This window comes from Haliotis rubra, unplaced genomic scaffold (genome assembly GCF_003918875.1).
Source record: "Haliotis rubra isolate DU_JTF1 unplaced genomic scaffold, ASM391887v1 Scf929, whole genome shotgun sequence".
Lineage (NCBI taxonomy): Eukaryota > Metazoa > Mollusca > Gastropoda > Lepetellida > Haliotidae > Haliotis > Haliotis rubra.
Window position 1 is genome coordinate 255716 of NW_025767667.1, and position 13098 is coordinate 268813.

General features: G+C 40.2%; 1 protein-coding gene and 1 long non-coding RNA gene across 2 annotated transcripts in view; both read left to right on the forward strand.

The window, feature by feature from the left end:
* The window catches only part of LOC124264517, a 166090-nt gene that overhangs the window by 130490 nt on the left and 22502 nt on the right, over positions 1-13098 (forward strand). The gene's annotated exons all lie outside the window — the stretch shown is intronic.
* LOC124264522 lies at positions 6763-7502 on the forward strand. Its single transcript, XR_006895162.1, has 3 exons — positions 6763-6903; positions 7046-7132; positions 7423-7502. It is a non-coding gene; the product is annotated as an uncharacterized LOC124264522 (long non-coding RNA).

Genomic DNA, 13098 nt, shown 5'->3' on the forward strand with positions numbered 1-13098 from the left:
CAAAAAAATTGTAAGTAAATCTAAAATAAAAGAATGAATGATCCCCAAATGATTTCAAAGGACATGCCTTCCACCTCTTCCATTTCTGGGCAACATATCCATTGAAAGTAGCTCAAGCAGACACAGGAAGTAGAATTACAATCCAGCTCCAGGGGGGAGACACAGGAAGTAATATTACAATCAAGCTCCAGGGGCAGACACAGGAAGTAGAATTACAATCCAGCTCCAGGGGGAAACTACTGCAGGAACTTCATACACTGGTAACAGTCAGGACATAAAATAACAGGACAAGCATGTTACATTTTGTAAAAACAAAACGAAAACAAAATTTAAGTTCAAACAAAAATACATGCAGGTTGAGTGTGTTTGATCAATCCTAATTGGCATAATATGAATTAATTTGCTTATTTGCATTTATTTTTACAATATTTGTGAACATTGATATTAGGAAAATTTGACCCCAAAATGTGGTTAAGTACACATTTCAGAATGACAAGACCAATGATATACCACATTTACTGACTAGTAAACATCTAAACATGTTTTATAGAACAAAAAAAACCTTTTAAACTCAGTTTTTTTTGGGGGGAACGTTCAGAAAATTATTATTATTATTATTATATTTGTATCAATATGTAGTAGTAATATATAGAGTGATCATCATACAGTCAGGTGTTGGTATGTGACCAGAGTAGTTAGTAGTTCAAATGTTCATAATTCACACATCTTTAAAGTTCAATACATCATCACTCCACACACTACATTGATTATTCCACTGACGTGGTTCGGCCATAAATTCGTGAAAACTTTTTTTTTTTTTCTGTTTTGTATTGTTATATTAATCCTTTGTCATGCCAGCGGACAAAGGATGGTACATATTTAATTGGATTAAATTTATTAAAGTATGGATATCAGATTTATCATCACTTCGCAAGTCTGCATAGCTGGAGATAACATCTGTCCAACATAAATTTTCTGTCTGTTTACATTTTCGTTTAAACTGTCTTTTTGGAAAATGAATCAGATTGAGATTGTTACATGGGTATAAAGATAACCGTGACAAAATGTAGCCAGAGGTATCTGTTGATATCTGTTTAATTCACTGAGATGTTTAGGATTAGAACTACTGCAACAACATGTAATGAATGTATTCTAATCTTCCTTCCAGTTTTGGCCCTTTTGTCCTTTGGCCTTTTCCCTGTTTATCGACTGATATCTTCAAATACTCCTGTCTGTAATGTATAGTGGTTAATGTGTCCAATCACCACAATTGTAACATTTTTGCCCACTCTCCTACCCAGAGTTCCATGCGGCAAGCCAGCATAGTATCTCTGCCACAGGTCAGAAAGATGTCACGATTCTTTGATAGAATGGTTTAGTTTCACTGAGAAAATATCCTAAAACATGTGACACTATTTCGATTTGCGTAGCAATCTTTAGTTTACATAGGTTGTGCGGATCCACGTGCTGTCACCGAAGCCGACGAAGAGCAAACGATGCAACCAGATTGATATCTAAATATGTACTGTCATAAACCTTACTGTCGTAGTTGTGGAAGAATATACATGTAACAATGTAAAACATTGTGAAGAGCGCGCCGAAAAGCTTGCGTTAGGACAGTCTCTTCTTATTATGAATATGCGCGTTTGTTTACAAACAAGAGAAAAGTCCGGTCACGTGATATGCAAATTAGCCTGTGGCAGTGATGTTATGCTAAGTCATCACTGCGCCGGAGTGTGATTTCTGGTTTGAATAAGCCCCCTGCAACGCCTGATCGACAAGCGTTCGGAAAGTTACAACTTATCGTAAACTATCGTAAGAACGTAGTCCTACAATCCCAGGCTGATCAGTGCATTTGCTCATAATGTCAATCACTGGCTTTGGTGATCTACACTTGGCTGTTTGCTGACTCCTGTTACATGACTTTTTTGCTTAAATAACAAACAAAGTAGGGGAAATGAGTCATATCTGGAGGGAATCTATTTAATCGTTTGTGGTTTTATAACAGTCACGTTGCTCTTTACTCGGAAGCAATGAGTCCATCTGCTAATGTGTTTTTATATATTACACCAGGTTGTACTATTTACCTAATAGAATACAACATATCAGTCCAAGTGTCTTCCCATACACCATCACACATCCTTGGGTAGACTCTTTTCCCAATTGCGCAGATCGATGCTCATGCTGTTGATCACTGGATTGTCTGGTCCAGGCTCGATTATTTACAGATCGCCGCCCTATAGCTGGAATATTGCTGAGTGCGGCGTAAAACTCAACTCACTCACTGACTATTTACTCAGCTGGGATACGATGACATGTGCAATGTCAGGTTGACCGCAGTAGTAAAGTGAATTCATTCATAGATCAACCCAACACGTCCGCAGTTGTAACAAATATCTCCCAGCTTCTCATACTCAGCTATAAATAAAACTAACAACCCACCGCCGCTACTGCTCACAAGTTTACACAATCAATCTGTCTGATTATACAACCTGCATACAATTCTACTGGTAGAACAACACTGCACTTGGCAACTTCACGCCTGGGCTGACACACTCTTCCCGTGAAGGTCCGGGTTAGAATATTGGCCTCCAGTAACCCGTGCTTGTCACAAGAGGCGACTAACGGGATCGGCTGGTCAAGTTCGCTGACTTGGTTGACACGTGTCATCGGTTCCCAATTTCGCAGATCGATGCTCATGCTGTTGATCACTAGATTGCCTGATCTCGATTATTTACAGACCGCCGCCATATAGCTGGAATATTGCTGAGTGCGGCGTAAAATTAAACTCACTCACGCTCAAACAAGCCGTGGCTTCTTACTCCACATATCGTGATCAGATATTTCTGCAGTCGCACCGAGCCGAGCGTATTTCCCGAGAATACAATGTGGCCGAGCTTATTATATGTCGGGGTGACAGTCAGTCATGCCATTCACAAATGTTACTCTTACCTATAAACTAAACGAACTCAAACATCATAAATATTAATTAGGGAAATGTTTAAACAATATGCATGGATTGTATTTCTCTTCTGTCGGTCAACTGCCAGGTACCTCCTACCCCTGCTGGATGATGTTCAAGGAAGTGACGGTGTCGCGCGTAGATTGGGGGTCGTTTTGTTCAAGCTGCAGTGTCAGGCTGCATAGGACCTTGCAGTAAGAGCTGTTGAATTGACCCAGATAGCAGTCATGAACAGCGAATTGAAAAACATCCTGAATATGCCTCATTGTGTACATTAACAGTTTGTAGAAAGTTTCATTAAACTATGGAATCAAGGAAAGAACATTGTCGCGTTTCGCCCTTTCAAAAAGAAACAAAACGTGAAAATCAACAGTGACAATGTGACGTTTTGGCCATTTATTGCATCGTCACTTTGTCCCGTTGTCGCGCATTGGATCATACTATTGTTTTTGATTTCACTAAAGGGCGAAATTGCAACAACGCGAAAATGCTCCTTTGGGGATTGAATGCATAGGGCCCTGAACATGAACTTGCGAACTTGTGTCTCTATGAGTTACTGGGGCGGTGGGGTAGCCTCGTGGTGATGGCGTTCGCTCGTCACGCCGAAGACCTGGGTTCGATTCCCTACATTGGCACAATGTGTGAAGCCCATTTTTGGTGTTCCCTGTCGTGATATTGCTGGAATACTGCTAAAAGCGGCGTAAAACTAACTCACTCACTCTATGAGTTACTGTATTTTCGCATGTTGATGATCAGTACCTCTCGGTTGAGTACTTTACACTTGGACAATTCCAGAGTCACTGAATTTGATAGTCGGTAACTTCCTGGATTTCGGTGCAGTTGGGTAGCCTAGTGGTTGAAGTGTTCGCTTGTCACGCCGAAGACCCGGGTTCCATTCCCCATACGGGTACCCATCTTTAATGTCCCGATATTTGATATTGCTGGAATGTTGTTAAAGCGGCATAAAACCATATTCACTCCCTCACTCACTGGATTGCATGACGTGGTTTCATGTGTCACGATATCAACCTCTCGGGCTTCTGGTCAAGTCTCAGTAAGTCACAGACAGTCTGCAATTGTTGGAGTGCTTCTGACTGCCGCGTAATGAAAGGACACGGTGAACGAATTCTTGTGTTTACTGATTACTATGGCGATGCTCTAATTCAGCCAGGAAGTATTTCTTACATCTCGCTAACAAACAAAGACGTGATTTAACCTCACATCTGTACTTTCAGTTTCCTTGCTGTCCCATTTACAGTTTGTAGGTCTTCATAATCCATCGACGACAACGTTCTTGTTTATGAAACCATAGTCACGGAAACATGTTACATTGGAATATTGACAAAATACATTATCATATTTCTGCGCACGTTTTCAATGCAGGAGGTTTGCCATACCATCTGAAATGGAGAAAAAATCTGACAATCCAGAGACACACAGTAAACTACATACAGAGCCAAACCAATACGACTGCATACAGAGAAAACCCAGTAAACCCACCTACAGAGACAACTCAGTACACCTACATACAGCGACACCTCAGTACACCTACATACAGAGACAACCCAGTACACCTACATACAGAGTGATAACCCAGTAAACCTACAAACAGAGACAACCCAGTACACCAACCTACAGTGAAAGTCAGTACACCTAAATACAGCAAAAACCTAGTACACCTACATACAGTGACAGCTCAGTACACCCACACACAGAGAGAACCCAGTACACATACATACAGCGACAACGCAGTACACCTAAATAGAGTGACAACCCAGTACACCTACAAACAGCGACAACCTAGTACACCTACATACAGAAACAACCTAGTACACCTACATACAGAGCAACCTAGTACACCTACATACAGCGACAACCCAGTACACCTACATACAGATACAAACTAGTACACCTACATACAGTGACAACCTAGTACACCTAGATACAGTGACAACCCAGTACACCTACATACAGAAACAACCTAGTAAACCTACATAGAGTGACAACCCAGAACGCCTACATACAGAGACAACCTAGTACACCTACATACAGAGACAATCCAGTACACCTACATACAGAGTGACCACCCAGTACACCTGCAAACAGAGACAACCCAGTACACCAACATACAGTGAAAATCAGTACACCTACACACAGCAAAAACCTAGTACACCTACATATAGTGACAGCTCAGTACACCCACGCACAGAGAGAACCCAGTACACATACATAACAGTGACAACCCAGTACAATTACATGCATTGACAACCCAGTACACCTACATACAGAGACAACCCAGTACACCAAATACAGTGACAACTTAGTACACCTATATACAGTGACAACCCAGTAAATCAACATACAGTGACAAGTCAGTACACCTACATACAGTGACAACCTAGTACACCTAGATGCAGTGACAACCTAGTACACCTACATACAGTGATAACCTAGTACAAATATATACAGTGACAACCTAGTACACCTACATACAGTGACAACCCAGTACACCTACATACAGTGACAACCTAGTACACCTACATACAGTGACAACCTAGTACACCTACATACAGTGACAACCTAGTACACCTGCATACAGTGACAACCCAGTACACCTATATACAGTGACAACTCGGTACACCTACATACAGAGACAACCCAGTACACCTAGAAAAAAGTAACAACCCAGTACATCTACATACTGTGAGAACCCAGTACACCTACATAAGAGACACATCAGAGCACCTACATGTACATACAGAGACAACCTGGTACACCTACATAAGAGACACATCAGTGCACCTACATGTACATACAGCGACAACCCAGTACATCTACATACAGAGAGAACCCAGTACACCTACATAAGAGACACATCAGTGCATCTACATGTACATACAGCGATAACCCAGTACACCTACATACAGAGACAACGTAGTACACATACATACAGCGACAACTCAGTACACCTTTATGCAGTGATAACCCAGTACTCCTACATACAGAGACAACCCAGTGCACCTACATACAGAGACAGCCTAGTACACCTACATACAGAGACAGCATAGTACACCTACATACAGTGACAACCCAGTACACCTTCATACAGCAACAACCCAGTACACCTACATGCAGTGACAACTCAGTACACCTAGATACAGCGACAACCCAGTACACCTACATACAGAGACAACCTAGTACACCTAGATAGAGTGACAACCTAGTACACCTATATACAGTGACTACATAGTACCCCTACATACAGTGACAACCCACTTTAGATACAATTTATATCTTTTATTTGAGATTATACCTTCTCAGTTAAGTGCGGGGGCGGTGGGGTAGCCTAATGGTTAAAGCGTTGGCTCGTCACGCCGAAGACCCGGGTTCGAATCCCCACATTGGTACAATGTGTGAAGCCCATTTCTGGTGTCCCCCGCCGCGATGTTGCTGGAATATTGCTAAAAGCGGCGTAAAACTAAACTCAGTCAGTCAGTCAGTTAAGTACGGCTTCTTGTACTTCTGTTAGGCTGTGTCCCATCCGGAATTCAAACCACGTCAATCGACAGCAAACAAAGGCAGCGATCTAATCACGCAGAAAAGAAAAGTCTGACAACTGGTAGTCTAGATCAAGTACATTTCTGTATTCAAAGATTCAGGAAATTCGTTTAGCTGGACAGAATGTGAGAAAACGGAAATGTTTGACAGTTGTTGCTACCAGAGATTTTCACCTTCCTGGTTAGGGGCAATAGGGTAGTGAAGAGGAAGTGTTTTTGTTAATAAGCAGGTTGCTACTCGTATAACATGCCGTGATTACACAAGAAGGTCTGGATGCTCGCCAGCCGCATCGAACATCGGAGATAGGGATGATTCTTGCTCCGAATAATCATGTCTTCTGTGTACAGTATAAACAGAATTCCATGTAGAAGTTCCACCATATTGTAAGTACATCACATAAAGACTTTCATTAGTGTAAGAACCTTGTAGTCAACTTCTTGTGAAGTATACACTAGTAAAGCATAACGTAGTACTTCCCTGTTGTAAAAGCTGATAATTTATTAACTGACTTTTCACTTTGTGCAGGTTCATTGGAGTTCAAACCTTCATACCAGGGTGTCCAGTTTTGTGAATCTTGCACTCACGAATAAAAAAGAAGTTGTTATCCATAAGGTTTGTTCTATATTGTTCTTCCCAACTTCTAAAATGCCACTCAAAGAAGTTTTATTTTGTTGATTTCCTGTTAACATACTACATCATTTGAGAATATGAATGCACCACTAGATTCCACAATATGCTGCATATTCAGTGTCCGTCATTATTATGTTCTCAGCTTCCTGGGGAGTATACACTTGTAAATCACTAAGCTGCCTAAGTCCCCTTTGTCTTCGTGTTTTGGTTATGATTCTGATCTATTATAGTATGTTAACAAAATATCACTTAATTGTTCTGTTCTGTTTCAGTGAACAGAATGACTGTCTGGTTGATAATGTGGACAGCACTCTTGGTAATGGCTACAGAAGGTAAAACATTGTATTGTTACCATTGTTCATCTCGTATTGTCATTGGTTAATATCCCTACTTTAGTCAGGATAATGTGGACAGCATGCTTGGTAACGGCTACAGAAGGTAAGACATTGTACTGTTACCATTGTTCATCTCGTATTGTCATTGGTTAATATCCCTACTTTAGTCAGGATAATGTGGACAGCACTCTTGGTAATGGCTACAGAAGGTAAAACATTGTACTGTTACCATTGTTCATCTCGTGTTGTCATTGGTTAATATCCCTACTTTAGTCAGGATAATGTGGACAGCACTCTTGGTAATTGCTACAGAAGGTAAGACATTGTACTGTTACCATTGTTCATCTCGTATTGTCATTGGTTAATATTCCTACTTTAGTCAGGATAATGTGGACAGCATGCTTGGTAATGGCTACAGAAGGTAAGACATTGTACTGTTACCATTGTTCATCTCGTATTGTCATTGGTTAATATCTCTACTTTCGTTAGGATAATGTGGACAGCATGCTTGGTAACGGCTACAGAAGGTAAAACATTGTACTGTTACCATTGTTCATCTCGTATTGTCATTGGTTACATCCCTACTTTAGTTAGGATAATGTGGACAGCATGCTTGGTAACGGCTACAGAAGGTAAGACATTGTACTGTTACCATTGTTCATCTCGTATTGTCATTGGTTAATATCCCTACTTTAGTTAGGATAATGTGGACAGCATGCTTGGTAACGGCTACAGAAGGTAAGACATTGTACTGTTACCATTGTTCATCTCGTATTGTCATTGGTTAATATCTCTACTTTAGTTAGGATAATGTGGACAGCATGCTTGGTAACGGCTACAGAAGGTAAAACATTGTACTGTTACCATTGTTCATCTCGTATTGTCATTGGTTAACATCCCTACTTTAGTTAGGATAATGTGGACAGCATGCTTGGTAACGGCTACAGAAGGTAAGACATTGTACTGTTACCATTGTTCATCTCGTATTGTCATTGGTTAACATCCCTACTTTAGTTAGGATAATGTGGACAGCATGCTTGGTAACGGCTACAGAAGGTAAGACATTGTACTGTTACCATTGTTCATCTCGTATTGTCATTGGTTAATATCTCTACTTTAGTTAGGATAATGTGGACAGCATGCTTGGTAACGGCTACAGAAGGAAAAAAATTGTACTGTTACCATTGTTCATCTCGTATTGTCATTGGTTAACATCCCTACTTTAGTTAGGATAATGTGGACAGCATGCTTGGTAACGGCTACAGAAGGTAAAACATTGTACTGTTACCATTGTTCATCTCGTATTGTCATTGGTTAATATCCCTACTTTAGTCAGGATAATGTGGAAGAAGACAATACGGTATCAATAGAAACATTATTGACACATGTGGGGAGATGAGATAAGGAGTAAATTCAAAATTACTTCACTTATACAACGATGTGTCCTGACTACAGTCCGTTTGGCTCAAAAGTGGACCGATGAATTGCAATCTAAGTCGAAAACTAATAAACATAACATACTCAATGAACGCTGATCATAATCAAAACATCATACCCACCCTGTGAGGATTTTGCAGAATTTTTGTCCTAAAAATGAAAAAGTTGTTAAACAATCTATCATTAAAATATTGACACAGTTCACTATTTGTTACGAGAGAGGAGTGCAGAGAAAGGGACAGCCACGTGTTCGAGACGGCACATCATAGGTTAATGAATAAATAACTTTGTCTGTGAACGTGCTTCTCGATGAACTCAGACACAGGCACAGGCAAATTCAACAGTACAGACACCCAAGTGACTCACATCATGAGCATCGATCTACAGATTCGGGACACGATGACCTGCACAAACCAAGTATGGAAACCTGTCCTCCCCCTACGATTAGTCTTAAGCCAGGCATGGGTTACTGAGGTCTCGTTGTAGCGATTGCATGCCCTGTCCTCCCCCTACGATTACACTTACGCCTTTCGCTCCAACGTTTCAAGTTTAACGGGAAATGTAAATCGGGGAGCGCTCACAAAAAACTGTCCTGTTAACTGCATTGTGTTATCGCAGTCATTGTGACCGACCATGACTATATTTAGTACAACGAAGTACTTGATGATAGCGTGTTAGATGTGTGTGGACAGGTATCGAACAGGTGGACTTCAATCACGTTCACAGGTACACTCTCACGGCGTCTCCATCTTCTCAGAGAAGGTATTTCATTTGACTTTAATATGTCGTCATCGTATAATGGTCATTAGTAATACTTATTACAATTCGTCATTAGGTTTGTTTCATTTCTTGTGAAACTAAGGCACCATGTGGATTTCATGTAGAAACAATTGTCTATATACACCTACCTGCCTTATATGTTAAGCAAGTATTAACGCACGTCTGGGTGTTATGAGAGGGTATAGAGCCTGTTCTGTGTTGCTATCTATTACACATAGTATTAACGCAGATCTGGGTGTTATGAGAGGGTATACAACCTGTTCTGTGTTACTATCTATTGAACATAGTATTAACGTACATCTGGGTGTTATGAGAGGGTATACAGCCTGCTCTGTGTTGCTATCTATTACACATAGTATTAACGTACATCTGGGTGTTATGAGAGGGTATACAGTCTGTTCTGTGTCACTATCTATTACACATAGTATTAACGTACATCTGGTTGTTATGAGAGGGTATACAGTCTGGTCTGTGTTGCTATCTATTACACATAGTATTAACGTACATGTGGGTGTTATGAGAGGGTATACAGCCTGCTCTGTGTTGCTATCTATTACACATAGTTTTAACGTGCATCTGGGTGTTATGAGAGGGTATACAGTCTGTTCTGTGTTGCTATCTATTACACATAGTATTAACGTACATGTGGGTGTTATGAGAGGGTATACAACCTGTTCTGTGTAACTATCTATTACACATAGTTTTAACGTAGATCTGGATGTTATGAGAGCGTATACAGCCTGCTCTGTGTTACTATCTATTACACATAGTTATAACGTACATCTGGGTGTTATGAGAGCGTATACAGCCTGCTCTGTGTTATTATCTATTACACATAGTTATAACGTACCTCTGGATGTTATGAGAGCGTATACAGCCTGCTCTGTGTTATTATCTATTACACATAGTTATAACGTACATCTGGATGTTATGAGAGCGTATACAGCCTGCTCTGTATTTTTATCTATTACACATAGTTTTAACGTGAATCTGGGTGTTATGAGAGGGTATACAGCCTGTTCTGTGTTGCTATCTATTAAACATATTATTAACGTACATCTGGGTGCTATGAGAGGGTCTACAGCCCGTCCTGTGTTACTATCTATTACACATAGTATTAACGTACATGTGGGTGTTATGAGAGGGTATACAATCTGTTCTGTGTTACTATCTATTACACATAGTTTTAACGTACATCTGGGTGTTATGAGAGGGTATACAGCCTGTCCTGTGTTACTATCTATTACACATAGTATTAACGTACATGTGGGTGCTATGAGAGGGTCTACAGCATGTCCTGTGTTACTATCTATTACACATAGTATTAACGTACATGTGGGTGTTATGAGAGGGTATACAATCTGTTCTGTGTTACTATCTATTACACATAGTTTTAACGTACATCTGGGTGCTATGAGAGGGTCTACAGCCTGTCCTGTGTTACTATCTATTACACATAGTATTAACGTACATCTGGGTGCTATGAGAGGGTCTACAGCCTGTCCTGTGTTGCTATCTATTACACATAGTATCAACGTACATGTGGGTGTTATGAGAGGGTATACAACCTGTTCTGTGTAACTATCTATTACACATAGTTTTAACGTACATCTGGATGTTATGAGAGCGTATACAGCCTGCTCTGTGTTACTATCTATTACACATAGTTATAACGTACATCTGGATGTTATGAGAGCGTATACAGCCTGCTCTGTGTTATTATCTATTACACATAGTTATAACGTACATCTGGATGTTATGAGAGCGTATACAGCCTGCTCTGTGTTATTATCTATTAAACATAGTTATAACGTGCATGTGGATGTTATGAGAGCGTATACAGCCTGCTCTGTGTTATTATCTATTACACCTAGTTTTAACGTGAATCTTGGTGTTATGAGAGGGTATACAGCCTGTTCTGTGTTGCTATCTATTAAACATAGTATTAACGTACATCTGGGTGTAATGTGAGGCTATACAGTCTGTTCTGTGTTGCTATCTATTAAACATAGTATTAACGTACATCTGAGTGTAATGTGAGGCTATACAGTCTGTTCTGTGTTGCTATCTATTACACATAATATTAACGTACATCTGGATGTTATGAGAGGGTATACAGTCTGTTCTGTGTTACTATCTATTACACATAGTATTAACGTACATCTGGGTGTTATGAGAGGGTATACAGTCTTTTCTGTGTTGCTATCTATTACACATAGTATTAACGTACATCTGGGTGTTATGAGAGGGTATACAATCTTTTCTGTGTTGCTATGTATTACACATAGTATTAACGTACATCTGGGTGCTATGAGAGGGTCTACAACCTGTTCTGTGTTGCTATCTATTACACATAGTATTAACGTACATCTGGGTGTTATGAGAGGGTATACAGCCTGTTCTGTGTTGCTATGTATTACACATAGTATTAACGGAGATCTGGGTGTTATGAGAGGGTATACAGTCTCTTCTGTGTTACTATCATCTATTGAACATAGTATTAACGTACATGTGGGTGTTATGAGAGGGTATACAACCTGTTCTGTGTTGCTATGTATTACACATAGTATTAACGTACATGTGGGTGTTATGAGAGGGTATACAACCTGTTCTGTGTTGCTATCTATTACACATAGTAATAACGTACATCTGGGTGTTATGAGAGGGTACAGAGTCTGTTCTGTGTTACTATCTATTACACATAGTATTAACGTGCATGTGGGTGTTATGAGAGGGTATACAGCCTGTTCTGTGTTACTATCGTCTATTGAACATAGTATTAACGTGCATGTGGGTGTTATGAGAGGGTATACAGCCTGTTCTGTGTTACTATCTATATGGCATGCTCTACTGACCAGATTGCATGTAATGACAGTGAGCAGACGTCGACTCCAGTTGAAGACTACTCAGCGTTGATTGTGTAACATAACAGCTATTTCAAACGCTCATTATGGCGTGCTGAATGCTCAGATATTCATACAGTGACTGAGCACCATGTAACTCGGATTACAAAATACAGGTCATGTGACCATCTCTCCTGGATACACGTTATGCATGCTGGCCAGGACCCTGCAATGTTTTCCTCTTATGCTGGTACGTATTTTGTCGCTTTCGTTATCATCTGGTTCTGTTCACATTATTCACATTTTATAACATACTGATTATGCAACAATACGCCAGATATCAAGATGTACACCCAACGTCTTGTCCAGGTTCGCCATGAACCCAGTATATTAGATAGATGTCTATCGTTCTGCTTTTACCTTGAAGTGGGGTCATGGGCATGTCGATATGACCTTTGGATAATCACGAGGTCCTGTCTCATAGTCATGACATACGTTCATGAAAGTTTCTATAAAACAGTGGCTAAGCTGGGTGTTCGCGAACAAATCTCGT